The sequence below is a fragment of the Aegilops tauschii genome, chromosome 3 (assembly GCF_002575655.3).
Source record: "Aegilops tauschii subsp. strangulata cultivar AL8/78 chromosome 3, Aet v6.0, whole genome shotgun sequence".
In the NCBI taxonomy this organism is placed as follows: domain Eukaryota; kingdom Viridiplantae; phylum Streptophyta; class Magnoliopsida; order Poales; family Poaceae; genus Aegilops; species Aegilops tauschii.
This window is the reverse complement of record NC_053037.3, coordinates 385,409,375-385,431,275: the sequence shown is the minus strand read 5'-3', so window position 1 is coordinate 385,431,275 and position 21,901 is coordinate 385,409,375.

Sequence of the window (21,901 nt, the reverse complement as noted above, 5' to 3'; positions counted from 1 at the left end):
GGGTGCATATGAAATTGAATCTTTGTTTGAAAAGTTTGAAGATTTTGATGATTCAGTTTATAGACCTGAAAATATTGCTATCCTTAAATATTGCTATGATAATTATAAATATAATTACAATATTGATGTATTTATTGAGAATAACTCCGTTGTCCAAGAAAAGATTAATATTTTGCAGAAGTTTATGGAAGAAGAAATTGATGAAACTGCGAGCTCATTGGATGAAAAAGATGATGAGGAGAGCGAAGAACAAATGGAGGAACAGCGGATTGATCACCCGTGCCCACCTTCCAATGAGAGTAACTCTTCAACTCATACATTGTTTAATTTCCCTTCGTTCTTACCGAAGGATGAATGCCATGATAATTGCTATGATCCCGTCGATTCGTTTGAAATATCCCTTTTTGATGAACTTGATGCTTGCTATGCTTGTGGCCATGATGCCATTATGAATTATGATTATGAAGATGAACTTGCTATAGTTCCTTATGTTAAGAATGACATTGTTTCTATTGCACCCACACATGATAGTCCTATTATCTTTTTTGAATTCTCCAAACTACACTATATCGAAGAAGTTTGCACTTATTAAGGATTATATTGATGGGTTGCATTTTTCTACCACACATGATGATTTTGATGAATATAATATGCATGTGCTTGCTGCTCCTACTTGCAATTATTATGACAGAGGTACTATATCTCTGCCTCTCTATGTTTCCAACACAAAAAATTGCAAGAAACTGTTTATGCTTTGTATTGGCCTTTACTTGATGTGCATGAATTGTTCTTTTATGACATGCCGATGCACAGGAAGAGAGTTAGACTTCGTCATTGCATGATATATGTTGCTTTGTCCTCATTACTAAATGTCACATCATTGTTAATTAAAATTGGCTTTGATATACCTTGGGATCCGGATGGATTCATTACTTGAGCACTTTATGCCTAGCTTAATGGCTTTAAAGAAAGCGGTGCCAGGGAGATAATCCAGAAGTTTTAGAGAGTCATTTATTTCTGTTGAGTTCTTTTATAAAGTTTAAAAAAAAAATAGAGGGGAACTTAAAACTTTTTCAAAAAGAGAAGCGATTGAAAGGTGATGCATTGCGGAAATGAGGGTCGACCTTGAACATTTGTGTTCATGCTCATGGAAACAATGTAGAATTTTTCATGAACATTCTAACAGAAACAATTACCCCCTTGTGCAATTCCATTGTATTATAAAAATAATGTGCCAGGTTTGCCTTTAGGATGATTAAATTGCTTGTTGGTTTGTGCGGTGCAAAACAGAAACTTTGTCTGTACTGCGCGATTTTACATTTTTTACTGGAAAATCAAACGGTTCTGAAACTTTTTGCAATGTCTTTCTATACAAAATGTTTATTTTTCCTAATTCTTTCAGAATTTTAAGAGTTACAGAAGTATGGTGGATGCCCGAATCTGTATAGACTGTCCTGTTTTCACAGATTGCTGTTATAGCTTCATTATTTGCGTATGTTTGAATTCTTGTTGAAGCCTCCTTGACTTGGGGCCATAGAATTGTGATAGCATACAGTGGGAAATGTTTTTTTATAATTATACAATAATGTTAGAGCAGTACATGGTGGGATTTCATTGCCATATTCACTAACCCCGCCACTAAAAGTTCGGCTAAGTTTTTTGTGAATGAAGTGTTCGAAGATCGAGGAGGTCTTGATGTGAGGAGAAGGAGGAGAGGCAAGAGCTCAAGCTTGGGGATGCCCAAGGCACCCCAAGTAAATATTCAAGGAGACTCAAGCGTCTAAGCTTGGGGATGCCCCAGAAGGCATCCCATCTTTCTTCAACAAGTATCGGTATGTTTTCAGATTCGCTTCGTTCATGAGATATGTGCAAATCTTGGAGCACCTTCTGTGTTTAGTTTTCATTTTCTTTTATGCACCATGATGGTATGAGATAGTCCATGGTTGATTTATAGAATGCTCATTGCATTTCACTTATATATTTTGAGTGTGGCTTTATAGAATGCTTCATGTGCTTCACTTATATCATTTGAAGTTTGGATTGCCTGTTTCTCTTCACATAGAAAACCATTGTTTGAAGAATGCTATTTTGCTTCACTTATATTTGTTAGAGAATGATATTTTGTAGAAAGAATTAAACTTTCTTGCTTCACTTATATCTATTTAGAGAGTCAATGGGAATTGGTCAATTGCATGGTTAGTCATGAAATCCTACATAAAACTTATGGATCACTGAATATGATATGTTTGATTCCTTGCAATAGTTTTGCGATATAGAGATGGAATATGTGGGAGGTACTAGTAAACAGTTGTGGTTAGTAGCAATATTGGTGTTAAGGTTTGTGATTCCCGAAGCATGCACGTATAGTCTTTCGTTATGCTATGAAGTTGGAGCATGATTTATTATTGATTGTCTTCCTTATGAGTGGCGGTCGGGGACGAGCGATGGTCTTTTCCTACCAATCTATCCCCCTAGGGGCATGCGTAGTAGTACTTTGCTTCGAGGGCTAATAAACTTTTGCAATAAGTATATGAGTTCTTTATGACTAATGTGAGTCCATGGATTATACACACTCTTACCTTTCTGCAATTTGCTAGCCTCTACGGTACCGTGAATTGCCCTTTCTCACATCGAGATGTGGTGCAAACGTCGCAGGTGCATCCAAAAGCTTTTCTATGGCCATTCTGAGATATATTGCATGCAACTTCCACCGCTTCCGTTTTGATGACTTGAGCATTCATTGTCATATTGCTTTGCATGATCATATAGCTGACATAGTAGTTGTGGCTCAGCCACCGTTCATCATTTTTCATACATGTTACGCTAGATCATTGCACATCCTGGTACATGCCAGAGGCATTCATATAGAGTCATACTTTGTCATAGGTATCGAGTTATAATTTTTATTTATTTTGAGTTATAAGTAAATAGAAGTGTGATGATCATCATTATTCATTTTTAGAGCAGTGTCCCAGTGAGGAAAGGATGATGGAGACTATGATTCCCCCACAAGTCGGGATGAGACTCCGGACAATGAGAGAGAAAAGAGGAAAAAGAAAAAGAAAAAAAGAAAGAAGAAAAAAGAAAAAGAAAACAAAAAGAAAGAAAAAGAAAAGGAAAAAGAAAACAAAAAGAAAGAAAATGAACAGGAAAAAGAAAACAAAGAGAGAAGGGGCATTGTTAGTATCCTTTACCAAATGTGTGCTTCAAAGTAGCACCATGTTTTTCATATGGAGAGTCTCCTATGTTGTCACTGTCATATACTAGTGGGAATTTTTCATTATAGGATTAGATGCACACCCACTTAGTTTTCATATTGAGCTTTCATACACTTATAGCTCTTAGTGCATTCGTTGCATGGAAATCCCTACGCCTCGCATTGATATCGATTGATGGGCATCTCCATAGCCCGTTGGTTAGCCGCGTCGATGTGAGACTTTCTTAGTTTTTGTCTTCTCTATATTTACCCATATCATCATACTCTATTCCACTCGTAGTGCTATATCCATGGCTGGCGCTCATGTATTGCGTGAGGGTTGAAAAAGCTGAAGCGTGTTAAAAAGTATGAACCAATTGCTCGGCTTGGCATCGGGGTTGTGCATGATAAATACTTTGTGTTAAGAAGACGGAGCATGACAAGACTATATGATTTTGTAGGGATAGCTTTCTTTAGCGTTGATATATTGGAAGACATGATTGTTTGTTGGGATGCTTGAGTATTGATGTCTTTATGTCAAATTATAGACTATTGCTTTGAATCTCTTATGTCTTAATATTCATGCCATGATTAGATATATGATCAAGTTTATGCTAGGTAGCATTCCACATCAAAAATTATCTTTTTTATCATTTACCTGCTCGAGGACGAGCAGGAATTAAGCTTAGGGATGCTGATACGTCTCCATCGTATCTATATTTTTGATTGTTTCATGCCAATATTATACCACTTTCACATATTTTTGGCAACCTTTTATATGATTTACTAGACTAACCTATTGATCCAGTGCCCAGTGCCAGTTCCTCTTTTTTGCATGTTTTTTGTATCACGGAGAATCCATATCAAATGAAGTCCAAATACAATAAAATTTTACGGAGAATTATTTTGGAATATATGTGATTTTTGGGAGTTGGAATAACCCCAAACGGAGGCCCACACAGGGCACAAGACACCAGCGCACCACCCCTGAGCCAGGCGCGTGGTGGTGGGTTGTGCTCACCTCGTACGTCGGTTGGAGCTCTACTTCGGGCGCAAGGAAGCTTATATCTGGAAAAAAATCGTGTTAAAATCTCAGCGCAATCAGAGTTATGGATCTCCGGGAATATAAAGAAACGGTTTTCGGCCAGATCTAGGGAACGCGAAACAGAAGAGAACAGAGAGGGAGATCCAATCTTAGAGGGGCTCCCGCCCCTCCGCCGCCATAGGAGACCATGGACCAGAGGGGGAATTATCCTCCCCATCTAGGGGGGAGGCCAACGAAGAAGGAGAAGTAGGGGGGCTCTCTCCCCCTCACTCCCGGTGGCGCCGGAGTGCTGCTGGGGGAACGATCGAGACGGCGATCTACATCAACAATCTTGCTACCGTCAACACCAATTCTCTCCCCCTCTATGCAGCGGTGTAACACCTCTTCCCCCCGCTGTAATCTCTACTTAAACATGGCGCTCAACTCCATATATTATTTCCCAATGATCTATGGTTTTGCTATGATGTTCGAGTAGATCCATTTTGTCCTGTGGGTTAATCGTGATCTTGGTTGTTATGATTGTATATTTTATTTATGGTGTTGTCCTATGGTGCCCTCCGTTCTCGCGCAAACGTGAGGGGTCCCCGCAGTAGGGTGTTGCAATATGTTCATGGTTCGCTTATGGTCGGTTGCGAGAGTGACAAAAGCTTAAACCCGAGTAGGTGGGCTATGGTGTATGGGATAAAGAGGACTTGATACTTAATTATATGGTTGGGTTTCACGACCTTAATGATCTTTAGTAGTTGCGGATGCTTGCTAGAGTTCCAATCATAAGTTCGTATGATCCATGTAGAGAAAGTATGTTAGCTCATGCCTCTCCCTCATATAAAATTATAAGGATGATTACCGGTACTTGTTATCGATTGACTAGGGAGAAATAACTTTCTTGTGACAAAAACCCTTTTACTAAACACCTAACTTCTATTATCTTGGAAAGTTCTCGTAGTTTTATTCTTGCAAAATAGTTCTAGCATCACTCCTACAAAATAGTTTCATACTTGTTTTATGTAAGGCAAACATCAAGTGTGCGTAGAGTTGTATCGGTGGTCGATAGAACCTGAGGGAATATTTGTTCTGCCTTTAGCTCCTCGTTGGGTTCGACACTCTTATTTATCGAAAAAGGCTACAAACGATCCCCTATACATGTGGGTTATCAGGTTTGCGAACAAATGACTCAACGTGGAATTAAAGGCAAGTACAAACAACATTGAATGGGATTCCTGTCTTGATCTTGTCGTCCAATTTGTACTTGTCCTTTGCTCTCCTGCGCTTGTATCGTGCATGATTGCATGTCGGACATGCACGCAAATCTTTGTACTCACTAGGGTATAATATACAATTATTCACACAAGCATGTATCTTCTATACTTCAAGTTCCAATGGGAAAACAATTTTCTTCGCTTCGTTCGTGCTTCTGGGGAGCACAATATCTTCCGGGAGAATTTCTTTGAAAAGACCTAACATCTCTATGAAGCCCTTGTCCGATAGACCATTTGCTGCTTTAAATCTGAGAAGCGCCAGGGTGGCACTCAACTTGGGATATTTCTTTTTGCAACCTGGATACAATTCTTTCTTGGAGTCCGCATCAATGGTTGGCAGATCCTTGTACCCAATCATATCCTTTTGGGGCCCTTGAAATCTGCAATCATAGCAACAAAATCTGGCATATCAAGATCGTCGTCATCTGCGTCGATGTCTTGGTTTTCCAGTGGGTGTTTCAGCTTTCCGGTGTTCCAGTGGTAGCTTGACGCCTCTGCCCCGATGTTAGATTCAACATCCATGTGACACTGACCGGGGTTTGGCATCTCGCAGCCCTGGGTATATTCATCCATGACCTGCTCTTCATCGTGTCTGGTCCAACGTGTATATCCATCCATGAATCCCTGAGAGAGTAAGTGCCACTGGACATCTCCAACTTGACGTGACTCTGTATTGGCACAATGAGTACATGGACACAGGATGTAATCCACATCACCAATTCTCCTCTTTGTACTTTCAGCCAAATTCATGAACTCTGTCACGCCACTGATAAAATATGTGGTTCTTCGATTCTTCATCCATTGGTATCGTCCCATCTACACCACATGAATGGTAATTAAAAACAAAACAACAACACTAATACACGGATTAACTGATGCCCAAAGATGCGTGCATAAATCACAAGGTTTTATTTTCATAATTACTGAGGGCGCTCCATATTGTTATCCAGACGTGCAATGACAAAAATTAATGGCCAGTCAATTTACAAGCAGAGTACTATAACACTACCCTTAGGAATTGAATACCTTAATTAATCCACTCATGAAAAGAATACCTTAATTAATTAGCCACGCGGTGACCTCCACCCAGTAGACAGAGAAGCACGATCGGCGGCACGCCGAGACAGCAGGGTCGAGGAGTAAAGCTTAGTGCGGCTGTCGCCTGAAGTTTGGCCTCCACTATCCCGCCATCGACCGCGATGGATGTGCTCCAATCACGCCACCGCTGACATCGATGGTTCAGCTCCTCCTATCTCCCGCTGCAGACCGAGGATTGACCTCCTATGATTCTGCCAGCGCCCACCGACCGAGGATTGACCTCTTATCCGGTAGCCGCTTGTTGGGAATCGTTGCATGGAAAACAAAAAAATTCTACGCACACGCAATGATCTATCCATGCAGATGCATAGCAACGAGGGGGAGAGTGTGTCTATGTACCCCCATAGACCGTAAGTGGAAGCATTTCACAACGCGGTTGATGTAGTCGAACTTCTTCGCACTTCAACCGATCAAGTACCGAACGCACGGCACCTCCGCGTTCTGCACACGTTCAGCTCGGTGACGTCCCTCAGCCTTCTTGATCCAGCAAGACGTCGAGGTAGTAGATGAGTTCCGTCATCATGATGGCGTGGTGGCGGTGATGGTGAAGTGATCTCCACAGGGCTTCGCCTAAGCAATACAAAAATATGACCAGGGGTGTAAACAGTGGAGGGGGCGCCGCACACGGCTAGGCAATTGTCTGGTGTGTGCTAGGCGCCCCCCTCCCACATATATATAGGTGGGAGGGAGGGAGGAGCAGCCATACGAGGCACCCAAGTAGGAGGAATCCTACTTGGAGTCCCTCCCAAGCCGCCCCCTGCCATATATAACCGAGAGGGAAGGAAAGAGGGGGAGAGGGAAGGAAGTGGGAATCCTAATCCACACTTTCCTTTCCCTCCCCCTTTCCTTCTCCTCCTTAGGCCGACCTGCTATGGGGGGCGCACCAGCCCCTTGTGGCTGGTGCGTGCCCTCTTTTGGCCCATAAGGCCCATATCTTTTGCCGGGGGTGCCTCGAACCCCTTCCGGTGACCCGATAAGTACCTGATACCCCCGAAACACTTCCGGTGTCCGAATACCATTGTCCTATATATCAATCTTTACCTCTCGACCATTTCGAGACTCCTCGTCATGTCCGTGTCCTCATCCGGGACTCCGAACAACATTCGGTCACCAAATCACATAACTCATATAACACTATATCGTCAACAAACGTTAAGCGTGCGGACCCTATGGGTTCGAGAACTATGTAGACATGATTGAGACACCTCTCCGGTCAATAGCCAATAGAGAAACCTGGATGCCCATATTGGCTCCTACATATTCTATGAAGATCTTTATCAGTTGAACCGTTATGACAACATACGTAATTCCGTTTGTCCATCGGTATGTTACTTGCCCAAGATTTGATCGTCGGTATCTCTATACCTAGTTCAATCTCGTTACTAGCATGTCTCTTTACTCGTTCCGTAATACATCACCTCTTGACTAACTGCTTAGTCATTTGCTTGCAAACTTATGATGTGTACTACCGAGAGGGCCCAGAGATACCTCTCCGATACTCAGAGAGACAAATCCTAATCTCGATCTATGCCAACTCAACAAACACCTTCGGAGATACCTGTAGAGCATCTTTATGATCACCCAGTTGCGTTGTGACGTTTGATAGCACACAAGGTATTCCTCCGGTATCCGGGAGTTGCATAATCTCATAGTCGAAGGAATATGTATTTGACATGAAGAAAGCAATATCAATAAACTGAACGATCATTATGCTAAGCTAATGGATGGGTCTTGTCCATCACATCATTCTTCTAATGATGTGATCCCGTTATCAAATGACTAGACATGTCTATGGTTAGGAAACCTTAACATCTTTGATCAAAGAGCTAGTCTAGTAGAGGCTCACTAGGGACACGGTATTTGTTTATGTATCCACACATGTATTTAAGTTTCCGATCAATACAATTCTAGCATGAATAATAAACCTTTATCATGGTATAATAAATACAATAATAACCATTTTATTATTGCCTCTAGGGCATATTTCCATCACCGCTGCCTAGGCCGCCGCCGCCACGATCTCTATCTGCAGAGCGGATGTTTTATTTTTTGACGGATATCCAAAGAGCGGCTGTTTACACGGTATCACTATAATTCAATTATATGTATAGGGTCACATACGGTTATGTAAGGGCAACCGTGTCTCACCTACGTTGTCTTACACGGTTTCGTGCGGAAATCGTGTGTGAAGTTGTAATACCTAACACAAACGACATGTATAAACAGTGTGTTGTATACAACATATAGTGCCATAAGTAGTTCCCGACCGTTAGCTTATCCCCAATTTCCCCATTTCCCCCAAATCCCTAGATAACCTGCAAATTGCCTCGTGTGGCGCTAACATTGGGGGAATGCGGACGAGTGGTGCTGATGGTTTCGGTGCAGCTACTGCTGCCCCTATCGCCGCTCCCGGCAGCGCCGCCACGACAGTGGTCGCCGCCGAGCACTTGCCTAAGGTCATTAGAAGGCAGGTGTACTACGGAACCGAATCGTCCTGCGAGGTTCCAATCTATCCCGATCTTTTTTAGCATGTCCAAAGTAGCTCCTTGCTGAATCCGTCCTGAATGACCCCCCCCCCCCCACTAGGAAAGCGATCCGCCGCCGGATCCAGAGCATCACTCTAGAGTCCCGCAACACAAGTTCGCCTCCGAGTTTTGCGCCACCGAGAAGTACCAAAAGATGAGTTGTGTGCATGGGCACACTCCTGCTCGACGTGTATGCACGAAGGTGAAGGAAATATGCCCTAAAGGCAATAATAAAGTTGTTATTTATATTTCCTGATATCATGATAAATGTTTATTATTCATGCTAGAATTGTATTAACCGGAAACTTAGTACATGTGTGAATACATAGACAAACAAAGTGTCCCTAGTATGCCTCTACTTGACTAGCTCGTTAATCAAAGATGGTTAAGTTTCCTAGCCATAGACATGTGTTGTCATTTGATGAACGGGATCACATCATTAGAGAATGATGTGATGGACAAGACCCATTTGTTAGCTTAGCATAATGATCGTTTAGTTTTGTTGCTATTGCTTTCTTCATAACATATACATGTTCCTATGACTATGAGATTGTGCAACTCCCGAATACCGGAGGAACACCTTGTGTGCTATCACACGTCACAACGTAACTGGGTGATTATAAAGATGCTCTACAGGTGTCTCCGATGGTGTTTGTTGAGTTGGCATAGATCGAGATTAGGATTTGTCACTCCATTTGTCGGAGAGGTATCTCTGGGCCCTCTCGGTAATGCACATCACTATGAGCCTTGCAAGTAATGTGACTAATGAGTTAGTTACGGGATGTTGCATCACAGAACGAGTAACGAGACTTGCCGGTAACGAGATTGAACTAGGTATGAAGATACCGACGATCGAATCTCGGGCAAGTAACATACCCATGACAAAGGGAACAACGTATGTTGTTATGCGGTTTGACCAATAAAGTTCTTCGTAGAATATGTAGGAACCAATATGAGCATCCAGGTTCCGCTGTTGGTTATTGACCGGAGATGTGTCTCGGTCATGTCTACATAGTTCTCAAACCCGTAGGGTCCGCACGCTTAACGTTCGATGACAATTTGTATTATGAGTTATGTGATTTGATGAACCGAAGTTTGTTAGGAGTCCCGGATGAGATCACGGACATGACGAGGAGTCTCGAAATGGTCAAGAGGTAAAGATTCATATATTGGAAGGTTATATTCGAACACCGGAATGGTTCGGGATGTTTCAGATGATTTTCAGAGTACTGGGGGGTTACCGGACCCCACCCCCCCCCCCGGGAAGTTATGGGCCATAAGGGAGAAGAGGAGAGGAGGCCACAAGGTGGCGCCCCCCCCAGGGCAGTCCGAATTAGACTAAGGGGAGGGGCGCGGCCCCCCTTCCTTCCCCTCTCCCTCTCCTTCCCTCCTTCTCCTAGTTGGAATTGGAAAGGGGGGCCGAATCCTACTTGGACCGGGAGTCCAAGTAGGACTCCCCCCTTGGTGCGCCCCATCTAGGGCCGGCCTCCTCTTCCCCCCTCCTTTATATACGTGGGAGGGGGGCACCCCAAAGGCACACCAAGTCTTCTCTTAGCCGTGTGTGATGCCCCCCTCCATAGTTACACACCTCGGTCATATCGCCGTAGTGCTTAGGCGAAGCCCTGTGCCGGTAAATTCATCATCACCGTTGCCATTGTGGCACCCCGGCTCAGAGAAACCGGAACGCCCCGTATTCCAGCCCAGAGATCGAGGAGAAGTCTTCAGGAATACGACACTGCTTAGCATAGAACACATCATCTCTTTATTGCAATCTATGTGGGTACAAGGGGGTTACATCGGCACGGCGACACTACGCCTGCCACGGTTGCTCCATGCAAGCAGCAGAACAACTCGACGCAGCAGAATGACTACTGGCAACGGAACAGCAAAGACGGTGGTGAACTCCACTCCGCAGGGACTCTGGCTGGAACGCTTATCCTAGCGCGCAAACAAGGGATCCGCGGCAAACAAGCAATCATATCCGGCATGACCTGCAAACTGGCATGACACGCCAGGTCAGTACATTGAATGTACTTGCAAGCTCACAGCAACCAAAGCAATCAAGACAAACAATAGCATGGCAATTACAGGTTAACCAGGTTTAACATGATACTATCAGATCAATCATAGCATGAACAAGATGATACAGCTAGAACAATACGAGCATAGCATAAACATATGAACATGATGAGACTAGCATGCAACATGATGAAACTATCATGCACCAACTTACTCTGCTCGGGTTATCTCGTAACCATCACATGCATCACTTACCATCACGGACATCACACGATCATCTCAGGATCCAATCAAGCTTGGTATTAACAATACTGTAGTAATCATTTATGACCACAAGGAGCTTGACTTTTTCCCTTGACTCTCGCATAACACCACAAATATCCAACAAGTTGGTATTCACGATACCAACGTGATCCTCTTATGATCACATAAATATCAACCGACTTCTTTCATCATCGAACCAGGGTTGTTATTAAGCACATCATTATTATTACTGTTGACCCATAGTGTGACCAACTACGAACTGGGCCCTTATCCGCGGGTGCGGCTATCGATAGATTTAACACACACACACTCTGCAGAGGGTAGCACACTGTACCCACACCACGGAACCCTGGCCTCGCACTCCCATTCAGGTGGACCAAAGCGTTCCGACAAAACCGTCCTACTGCCATGACACCCTCCCGGCCACTCCGACCAACTCCCCTTTGGGCTAAGTCCTGGGTGGCCCCGTGCCTACCAAAGGCACCAACGGCCACCGTCGTGGCAAAACGGTCCCAAACGGGGACAAGGATCCATACTCAACAACGGTCACACAAGGCTTATGTCGTCCAACCTGCTCAGGGTAGCGCCCGCGCATAACCTTCCCTCGCGGGAGGCACCGGTGAGAGGCATGACAATAGACCCAGTTAGGACCCCCCCCCCATAGGGTAAGCGTGGTTGCACTGGTCAGATCGATATGGTGGCACCATGACTCAGCCAAGTTGTTCAAGTTCAATTTAATCCGGTTAAACTTGAATGCAATATGCTGAGCCATGATAAAAATAACAGGATGCAACTACAATGCATGAACATGATATCAAACATAAGCATGGGGGTGCATCATAATTAACGAGCATAGCAACAACATGTAACCATTTATCCAGATGAGCATGGCATACTGACAAGCATGAATATCACAACTAGAACACTACCCATAGCATGACATGACCACTAGCATCAATAATAAATACCATGCAATAACATAACGATAAAACTACCATGCAAGCATTTAACTAACTGGGTGCAAGGGAACATGCATAATAACGGTACTCAGAACAGACAATAGTCATGCACCGAAGACCATCACCAACATGTACTACTACCAAGCATGGCCAATATTAAAGTAATACTAGCATGAAGAACATAATAACATAGTGCAAGAAAACATATCATGGCGGTAACCACCGATCCATAAGCATAACTGAAATAACGATAGCAGTAGCAAAATAATCAAACAGTTATTAAAAATTCAAGTTGGAAACCAATGCTTCTGCATGGCTATCATGCAAATGGTGGTTGTGGCTTGCCTGCGGATGACGAAGGCTCCGGGGAGAAGTGCGGAAAGATCGCGGAAGGAATCGCCGGAAAGGGTACTCTCTCGGAGGGGGCTGATTTAGCATACGGGCAAAATGGTCATTTTAAGAATGTCAAAACATAGTGAAAATGGTTCCATCAGAACGGGCTCGACGAAACAAAGAAGTGGGCGTTGGATTCACCTCATTCGGAGTTACGGTTGCGGGGATATGAGGTGTAGAAGATCATGGACATTTTTGTAAAAATAATATTCACAGCCGGGTCCGTGAGTGGATAAGACAGAGGCGCAAAATTAGAAATACGGTTTTTGACTAAGAAAACGTATTCTGGGCTGAAATAGAGAGGAATACGCTTTCAGAATAACGAAAACGTACTTTGAGCTGAAGCAGAGGGAAAATACGCTTTCGATTTGGTGAAAGCGTATTTCACGAAATGCGCGGCCACTTATCCACGTCAGCACCCGGGGTCAACCCCTCGTGCGGCTGACGGGTGGGCCTCACGGAAGGTGGGGCCCGCCTGGCCGGCCTTCTTCTTCCTCCCGCCTGGACGCACCGGGCCGTGCAGGGGAGCGCACCCCGACGACGCTCGCCGGCAATCCCGGCCACCATACGGGGCGCGCGACCTACCGACGAGCTCAGCGTGACGATGCGGATCCCTTCTCGGTGGTAAAAGACGCCGGGGATCATCGAGCCGAGAGGGACGTCGACCGCGATGGACGACGGCCTCGGGCACCGAGGGGCTCGTGGCCACGGCGCACCGGAAGGGAAGGAGAAGGGCGGAGGTGATTGGGTGGACTCCTAGAGATGCTCTGGTGGCGACGGGAAGGAGGGAGGGGCTCGGCTTCGACCGAATTTAAGAGGTCAGAGGCAACGGCCATGGCGGCGATGTCGAGCACCGAGAGCTTCTCAAGGTCGGGCAAGAAGTGGGGCGGGGCTAGAGGAGTGATACGAGGTCGATGGCGAAGGGAAACGACACCGGGGTGGCTTTATATAGCCGAGGGGAGGGGAGGCGAGCTCGCGGCTCCGCGGACGCGTGTCCGGCGCCGCGGACGCGTATCCTCGCGGCCAAGCTCGGACGGCGACGAGGGAAAGGTCCAAAGGGGTTCACGGAGTCGAGGAGAGCTCGGGGACAAGAGAGGAAGAAGCCACGACGCCATTAATGCCTTGTCGGCACTGTGCGCCCGTGGACGCGCTCTGTTTCTGGATGGGGACGGGTCGCTGGGGAAGCAAACGGAGGGGGCAAGGGCTCCAGAGGGACGGCGACTGCTCGGGGAAGGCTCTGGACATAGCTAGGTGGCGGGGGGACAAGCGCACAGCGAGGGAGAAGAAGACAGAGGCGCTAGAGCGTGAGAAACGCCATGCCAAAACGGTGGTCACCACTATGACCGGCAAGGAGGGGACGCGAGAGGTTGCGGCGAGCTGTCTAGTGACTAGTCCCTGCATAATAGAGGCCAAGGTAGTTGATGGATCGACAAAAGGAGCCAAGGAGATGAATGAGGGATCGTCTGAAGTTTGCTGTATCAGTTTTGTATGAGCACTGGTGATCAACAGCAACTTGATTGGGTCAAATGGGGTTTTCTGGGATGATTAGGATAGGAAGGACTACGGTCCTAGAAAGTTTGGAGGGATTTGGACCACTAATTAATATAGTTGCTTTACAACTAAGTAATCTGGTCCAGAATGAAGATCATGATGATACTCTCACATGGAGTATCAACTTAAGCTCAACTTGGGTAGTGCTGAGTTATTTGGTCATATGAAGATGCTGCAAAAGGTTTCATACCAATTGGATAAACCAAAATGGTACTTGCTTCACAAGCATTTCAACTGACCAGAAACTTGCAAAAATTCTAGAGGAAAATTGGCTAAATGGAATATGCCCAAATTTTGTGGAGCTAGGTTATATAGATAGGAGAAGGCCTAGGAAAATTTTCAGACATAATGGAGCAAGATAAAATATACTTGCTTCATTAACTAAAAATTTGGACAGAACCAAAGAATTGATGCTCGGCTCACATGGATGCATTGCATGAGCTCAAATCTTGTGGAGAGCTTTTATTTGATGATATGAAAGACCATGCAAAAATTCAACTCAATTGGATTAACCCAACTAGTACTTCCTTCACAACCAATTCCCTTAGACAGGAACTTTGAAAAATTGCTCAGGAATATTTACTAGGCAAATTAAGTTGAAATTTGTCATGAGGCAATTATTTGGACATGAAAAGATGTCCAAGAAGTTTGGAGTCAATTGGGCAAAGATAAATGGCACTTGCTTCACAATCTGCCATTCAGGACAGAATAGGAAAAGAATTATTTGAGGATGGTGGGAAACATAGTCAATGAAATATTTTGCCATATTTGAGGAAGATATGACCCAAACAATTTATGAGAATTATTCGGGAATTTAAGGAGTGATGGAAATATAGGTTGCTTCACAACCTAGGGCAAAAAGGATTATTCCTTTAATAGAAAAAGGAATATTCCCAATAAAAAGAATATTGGGATTTGGGCTAGGATGAAAATGGAAAGGTCTTAGGAAAGAATTTGGGTATGACAAGCCACTCTAGAAGCAAAAAAGAGTTCATCTTCTTCAGTTTCCAGACCACATAGCCACGGAAAAAAGAAATCTCAGGCAAAAATCTCAGAAAATCAAAAGAAAAAGAAAGGGCCAAAAATCAGGCTGTGACAGCCACGCCGTCGTGCTGACGGAACTCTCACTCGTCCTCAACTGGATCAAGAGCTCGAGGGACGTCTTCGTGCTGAACGTGTGCTGAACATGGAGGTGTCGTACGTTCGGTACTTGGATCGGTTGGATCGCGAAGACGTTTGACTACATCAACCGCATTACTAAACGCTTTCGCTTTCGGTCTACAAGGGTACATGGACACACTCTCCCCTCTCATTGCTATGCATCTCCTAGATAGATCTTGCGTGATCATAGGAATGTTTTTGAAATACTGCGTTCCCCAATAGTGGTATCAGAGCCAGGTCTATGCGTAGATGTTATATGCACGACTAGAACACAATGAGTTGTGGGCGATAATAGTCATACTGCTTACCAACAACGTCTTACTTTGATTTGGCGGTATTGTTGGATGAAGCAACCCGGACCGACATTACATGACCGCGTTCATGAGACTGGTTCTACCGACGTGCTTCGCCCACAGGTGGCTAGCGGGTGTCTGTTTCTCCAACTTTAATTGAATCAGGTTTGACTACGCCCGGTCCTTGTTGAAGGTTAAAACAGCACACTTGACGAAAAATCGTTGTGGTTTTGATGCGTAGGTATGAACGGTTCTTGCTAGAAGCCCGTAGCAGCCATGTAAAACTTGCAACAACAAAGTAGAGGACGTCTAACTTGTTTTTGCAGGGCATGTTGTGATGTGATATGGTTAAGATGTGATGAGATATAAATTGTTGTATGAGATGATCATGTTTTGTAACAGTTATCGGCAACTGGCAGGAGCCATATGGTTGTCGCTTTATTGTACGAAATGCAATCGCCATGTAATTCTTTTACCATATCACTAAGCGGTAGCAATAGTCGTAGAAGCAATAGTTGGCGAGACGACAACGATGCTACGATGGAGATCAAGGTGTCAAGCCAGTGACGATGGTGATCATGACGGTGCTTTGGAGATGGACATCAAAGGCACAAGATGATGATGGCCATATCATATCACTTATTTTGATTGCATGTGATGTTTATCCTTTATGCATCTTATTTTGCTTAGTACGGCGGTAGCATTATAAGATGATCTCTCACTAACTTTCAAGGTATAAGTGTTCTCCCTGAGTATGCACCGTTGCTACAGTTTGTCATGCCGAGACACCACGTGATGATCGGGTGTGATAAGCTCTACGTTCACATACAACAGGTGAAAGCCAGTTTTGCACACGCAAAATACTTAGGTTAAACTCGACGAGCCTAGCATATGCAGATATGGCCTCGAAACACTGTGACCGAAAGGTCAAACGTGAATCATATAGTAGATATGATCAACATAGTGATGTTCACCATTGAAAGCTACTCCATCTCACGTGATGATCGGACATGGTTTAGTTGATATGGATCACGTGATCATTTAGATGACTAGAGGGATCTCTATCTAAGTGGGAGTTCTTAAGTAATATGATTAATTGAACTTAATTTATCATGAAGTTAGTCCTCATAGTATTTTGCATGTCTATGTTGTTGTAGATCAATGGCCCGTGGTACCGTTCCCTTGAATTTTAATGTGTTCCTAGAGAAAGCTAAGTTGAAAGATGATGGTAGAAAGTACACGGACTGGGTCCGTTGTCGTGGGAGTAAGTCTGACAGTAGAATATGGGGTACGTAGGAGGAGGCAAGATCCTAGCTACGGCAAGGTTGTGCATGCAAGCTTTACGAGTTCAGGCTTTTCACGGAGGAAGTAACAGCCCTACGTCTCGGTGCCCGGAGGCTTGGTCGACTGGATTATGCATGAGAGTTACAGGGGTGCGAACCCTTGTGCTAGTGGAGGGGGTGGCTTATATAGAGTGCGCCAGGACCCCAACCAGCCCACGTTACAAAGAGTTCAATGTACATTAAGGCAGAGCGTTACTGGTAACGCCAATAGTAAAGAGGTATAAATGATCTTTAAGACTATGGAGTGAATGACCGACCGTTGCCATCCTGAGTGACGTTAGGTCTTCTACATTCCGAGTGGTTTCTCGTATCGTCGAGTGACTTCAAATTGGTCGAATGGAATTGGGGTATCCGAGTGAGGTTGAAGGTCGAGTGGATTGCACTCCTTGATGAACTCAGTCGGTTTCTCTTCTTGTGCTTTGAATGCCTTTGAATCTAGGGCAGTGTCCTTGGGTAGGGCGTCCAGGTCAGGCCTATGACCCTACCCTAGGTACATGTCATCGTCATTAGCCCCCGAATTGATAGAGGTCCGAGTGAAGAAAGAACTGAAGTTGACTCCGACTCGATTCCATACTTCGGAGGTATTTCATCTGAGTTTGTGAATCATGTTGAAGCTTCGATCTTGTTTTGTCGCCTCAATTGATTCAGAGGTCGTCGAGTGAACTTCAACTGATAATCTTCGAGTGTCGACATGATACGAAATCTTCGGCGCGATTGGTTACTCTGCGGTTCCCGGATCTCACGGGATTCGAATTTTTGGGGAAGCACGCGGGACAGAGCGGGCCGCAGTAAACAGAGTGGATAGACAGAGGCGCCTCGATTCTTGCGCCACCTTTTTGGCCACATATCCGGCGCGCGGCTCTTGCGGGATTTGACAGGATCATTTGGGCCCACGAGTCAGCCACTCGGAAGCAGGCCCATAAAAGGCGTCGAAGCCGATGTGTTTGCACAGTGCGCCTTATTCCCCTTCTTCCTCCTTTGCTTCTCCACCGCGCCCACCTCCACTCTCGACATCGCCACCCCGCCCGTGCACAGTCTGCTACGATGGGAAAGGACAAGACGGAGGCCCTGGAGCGCGCGAAGAAGGCGATGGCGACGGCGAAGGGCAAGAAGACGAGTCGGGAGGGGTCGTCGTTGAGGTCCGGTCTGCCGCCCAGCTGGATCAAGGGGGACTAGATTCAGTCTACGATCCAGAAGGAGGATCCGGAGGATCTGGCCGACGGAGGCTTGATCGCCCATGGGTCTTGGAGGCTGCCGGGGAACGAGTCTGAGCCTCGACCGCAAGAGGGTGAGTGCGTTCTCCTCGCCACCAATGTCGACCGGGGTTTTACTCTGCCTCCACATCCTTTCTTCCGGCGTTTCTTGAACTTCTTTGGTGCCCAACTTCATCACTTCTCCTCAACACAATCACATACCTCGCTGCATACGTTTCTTTGTATGAAAACTTCTTGGGTTGTCGACCGCATTGGGGGTTGTTTAAGCACATCTTTACTTGCCGCTCTCAGTCTGTGAAGAAGGCAAATCTGAATGACGAAAAGACGCACGTGATCCAAATGTGCGGGGGTTTAGGGATTCAGACGAGGGGTAGGGGTACTTTTCCACCTATGACTCTGCCCAATTCAGTTAGAGGGTGGCAGTCGACCTGGTTGCCAAGATGTTCCGACTCCTGGTCAGTCGACCGGTCTTCCTCCCTTCACCATGGATTGGGTCCGCCAACCCTCCTCGCTGATCGTAACCCCAGAAGAGAAGGTAGAGGTGTCCATGCTAGTCGACCGAGTAGTCCAATTGGTCTGTGATGGCGTGACGGGCATGGATTTGTTAGAAGTGTTTCTCAGCAGACGCATCCAGCCTCTTCAAGCTCGCGACCATCCGATGTGGATGTACTCGGGCCTGAACGACACCGCTCGGGTCGACCCAGAGGAAGTCACCGAGGAGACGGTGGAGCAGTGGCTGTGAAGTATCACTGGAAACAAGGACAACCCCAAGGGGTCCAGGAGGGTTGCTCCGTACGATGCTGAAAATGAGCCGGACAAGGTCTGTCCTTTGTTTCTGAGTGTATTTTTATTCTGATTTGCGACTGTCCTTGAATCTGATTGACGCATGATCAACTTCTTGCCTTGTAGATTTATACTGAGATGTACTCAATGCCGAACGGGGAGCAGGTCCAGGAGGGGACGGAGAGCACTGACGAGAGCGGTGACTGGCAATCCCCCGACGACCATGAAGACAAAAGTGATGACTCGGACGGTGGTGAGGAAGTCGACTCACCACCTCGTTCTGAAAGACGCTCCAAGTAGACACACGACCCAGCAGGTGAACGTGGCAAAGCGGTTGCGTCGAGTACGCAGGCGTCGAAGCGCACTCGGATATCCACTTCTGATCCAACAGAGAAGGCACCGAAGCAACCCAAGATTGTGCCTACAAAGTCTCAGAAGGCCTTGCCTAAGATCAAGGTGGACGTTCCCGTTGCCTCCACATAAGTACTTCTCCTCCTTACTTTTCTTTTGCTCGAGAATTCCTATGTTTGTTGCCGACCCACTCGCCTGTTTGACCAAGTGAATTCTGAAATTTTTAGTGCTGCTACTTCTGTGACCTCCATGGACATTTACAAGGATGATGAGGAGACCGAGGACACGGCCACTTCCAAAGCGGGTCCAACTCTATAACCTTGCTCTCATTTTGTCACTTGAACTGCCGGTCGACCGAACTCTTACGGTCGAGTCTTTTGCAGCGCCTCAAAATGTCATTGAACTTCCAGATGATGATGAAGATATACCCTAGAAGACCACGGGAAGGAAAAGCAGGACTTCGAGCGGGAGGGTGCCTGCCAGCAAAGTACCCCAGTCGACACCAGTACTAGAACCAGTGACTCCGCAATCTAGAGATCCAATTCAGGCTTCTATTTCTTTTGTTAACCCTGTCTCGACTGAGCGTCCTTTGGTGTCGACCGCTCAAGTCCCTACCCTGTCTGTGCGACTCCATGCTTCAGATCCTCTGGCTGACTCGACCATTCCACCAGCTCCACTCTTCGTCACCCATCATGTCCCAGAGGATCAGGTGAGCGCTTCTAAGCAAGCCATACGCCAGGCAGGCCTTATGATGGAGCAGATGAAGGTGGTGCGCGAGGCCAGCCAGGCTGCTTATGATGCCAGTTCAGCTCACCAGACCAACGTCCAGGTTAGTTGACTTTTCACTGATCTTTAGCTTGACGCTTGTTCTGTTAGATATGGTGCTTGAAAACTGCTGCTTTATTAGTCGTAAGATGTCCGTGGATGAGCATTTTGAAACCTTTAATGTGCATCTATCATGAGTCTGCATCTTGCATCTGTTCACCCACTGGGTGCTTCAACTTTTCCTGAGTAGTTTTTCCACTTGAATCGACTAGGTTGCGTCGAGTGTATCTTTGAATTAGTGGGGGCACGCAGAGTGCACCGACTGGGTGTAGTCCCTGAGGCTGCCGTCGAATGTTTGATTCGGCGGTGGTCTTTATCAAAATGTCTCTTTATAGTTCTTCCACTCGGTCTAGACAGGTCTTGTCGAGTGGGATCCGGACCAGTGGGGGCACGCTGAGTGCACCCACTGGGTGTAGTCCCCGAGACCGCGGTAGACTGCGGGCAGTCGGCGGTGGTCTGAGAATAAGTGCCTTCTCTTTTTTTCTCGACTAGACGGACCATGTCGATTGAAAAGTCGAACTAGTGGGGGCACGCTAAGTGCACCCACCGGGTGTAGTCCCCGAGACTACTGTTGAATGTTTGATTCGGTAGTAGTCTTAGAATTCTTTTGCCGTAATGACCTGAACTTGTATCTTATCGCTCAGAAGTGATTGATCTTTGTTCCTGTCGACTGTCGTGCCCATTCATCGATTGCAGAAATCTTGTGAACTCGGGGCTCAGTTTGCTGAACTGGAGAGGAAGCAAATTCAGCTCAACCTTGATCTGGAACTGGCCAAGCAGAATATGCAGAAAGCCAAGGATGAAGCAGCTGCCATGGGAGGTAACTACTTGTCGACTATTTGCTTTGCCAGCTTTACTTTTCGCCTTTTGAACCGAGTGACTCCACTCGAACAGATGTGCGTAGTGAAAACAGACAACTCCAAGCTCGTCCGAAGAATGTTATTTCTTTAGACAAAATGAAGCAGGCGCTGGAGCAGAAGGACCTTGACCTTGCCGCAGCTGAGAAGACGGCGCGGGAAAGAACTGAACTTGCCGACAAGAAGCTGGCTTCAGTCGGCAAGTTAGAAGAAGAAAACGCCAAATTCAAGACTGCCATCAATGAAGCCAGCAAAGAAGTCGTGTAACTGAAGAAGGACAAGGTGGCTCTGCTCGACAAAGTTGGAGATCTCACTCGGAAGAGGGACGAACTGGAGGTTTATCTGGGAGGACTCACCAAGAAGATGTTCCTTATGCTTGAAGGTACTTTCTCTTGTCCGACTAATTTGCCACTGTCGACTCTTCATACAGCTGTCGACTCATCATTTTTTTGTGTGTGCAGAATTCTGTCAAAACTTTGAGGAAGAGAAGCTGCAATGAACATGCTGCGACTGGAATCTCGCCTCGCCAGTGTCACCAATTATCTTGCTCGACTGAAGGTGGCGGTATCTCGGATCGACGCGGAGCTCTGGCCGAGAGAGACATTCCAGAATGACCTCGAGTCTCTGATGACTCGACTCAATGAGATCCTTGGTCGAGTGCAGGCGTGGAAGAAGTCATCTGCTCGGTGTGGTGCTGATGTGGCTCTATCCCTGGTCCGCGTCCATTGCAAGGAAGTTAAAGAAGAAAAGCTCGTGGCTCTCAAG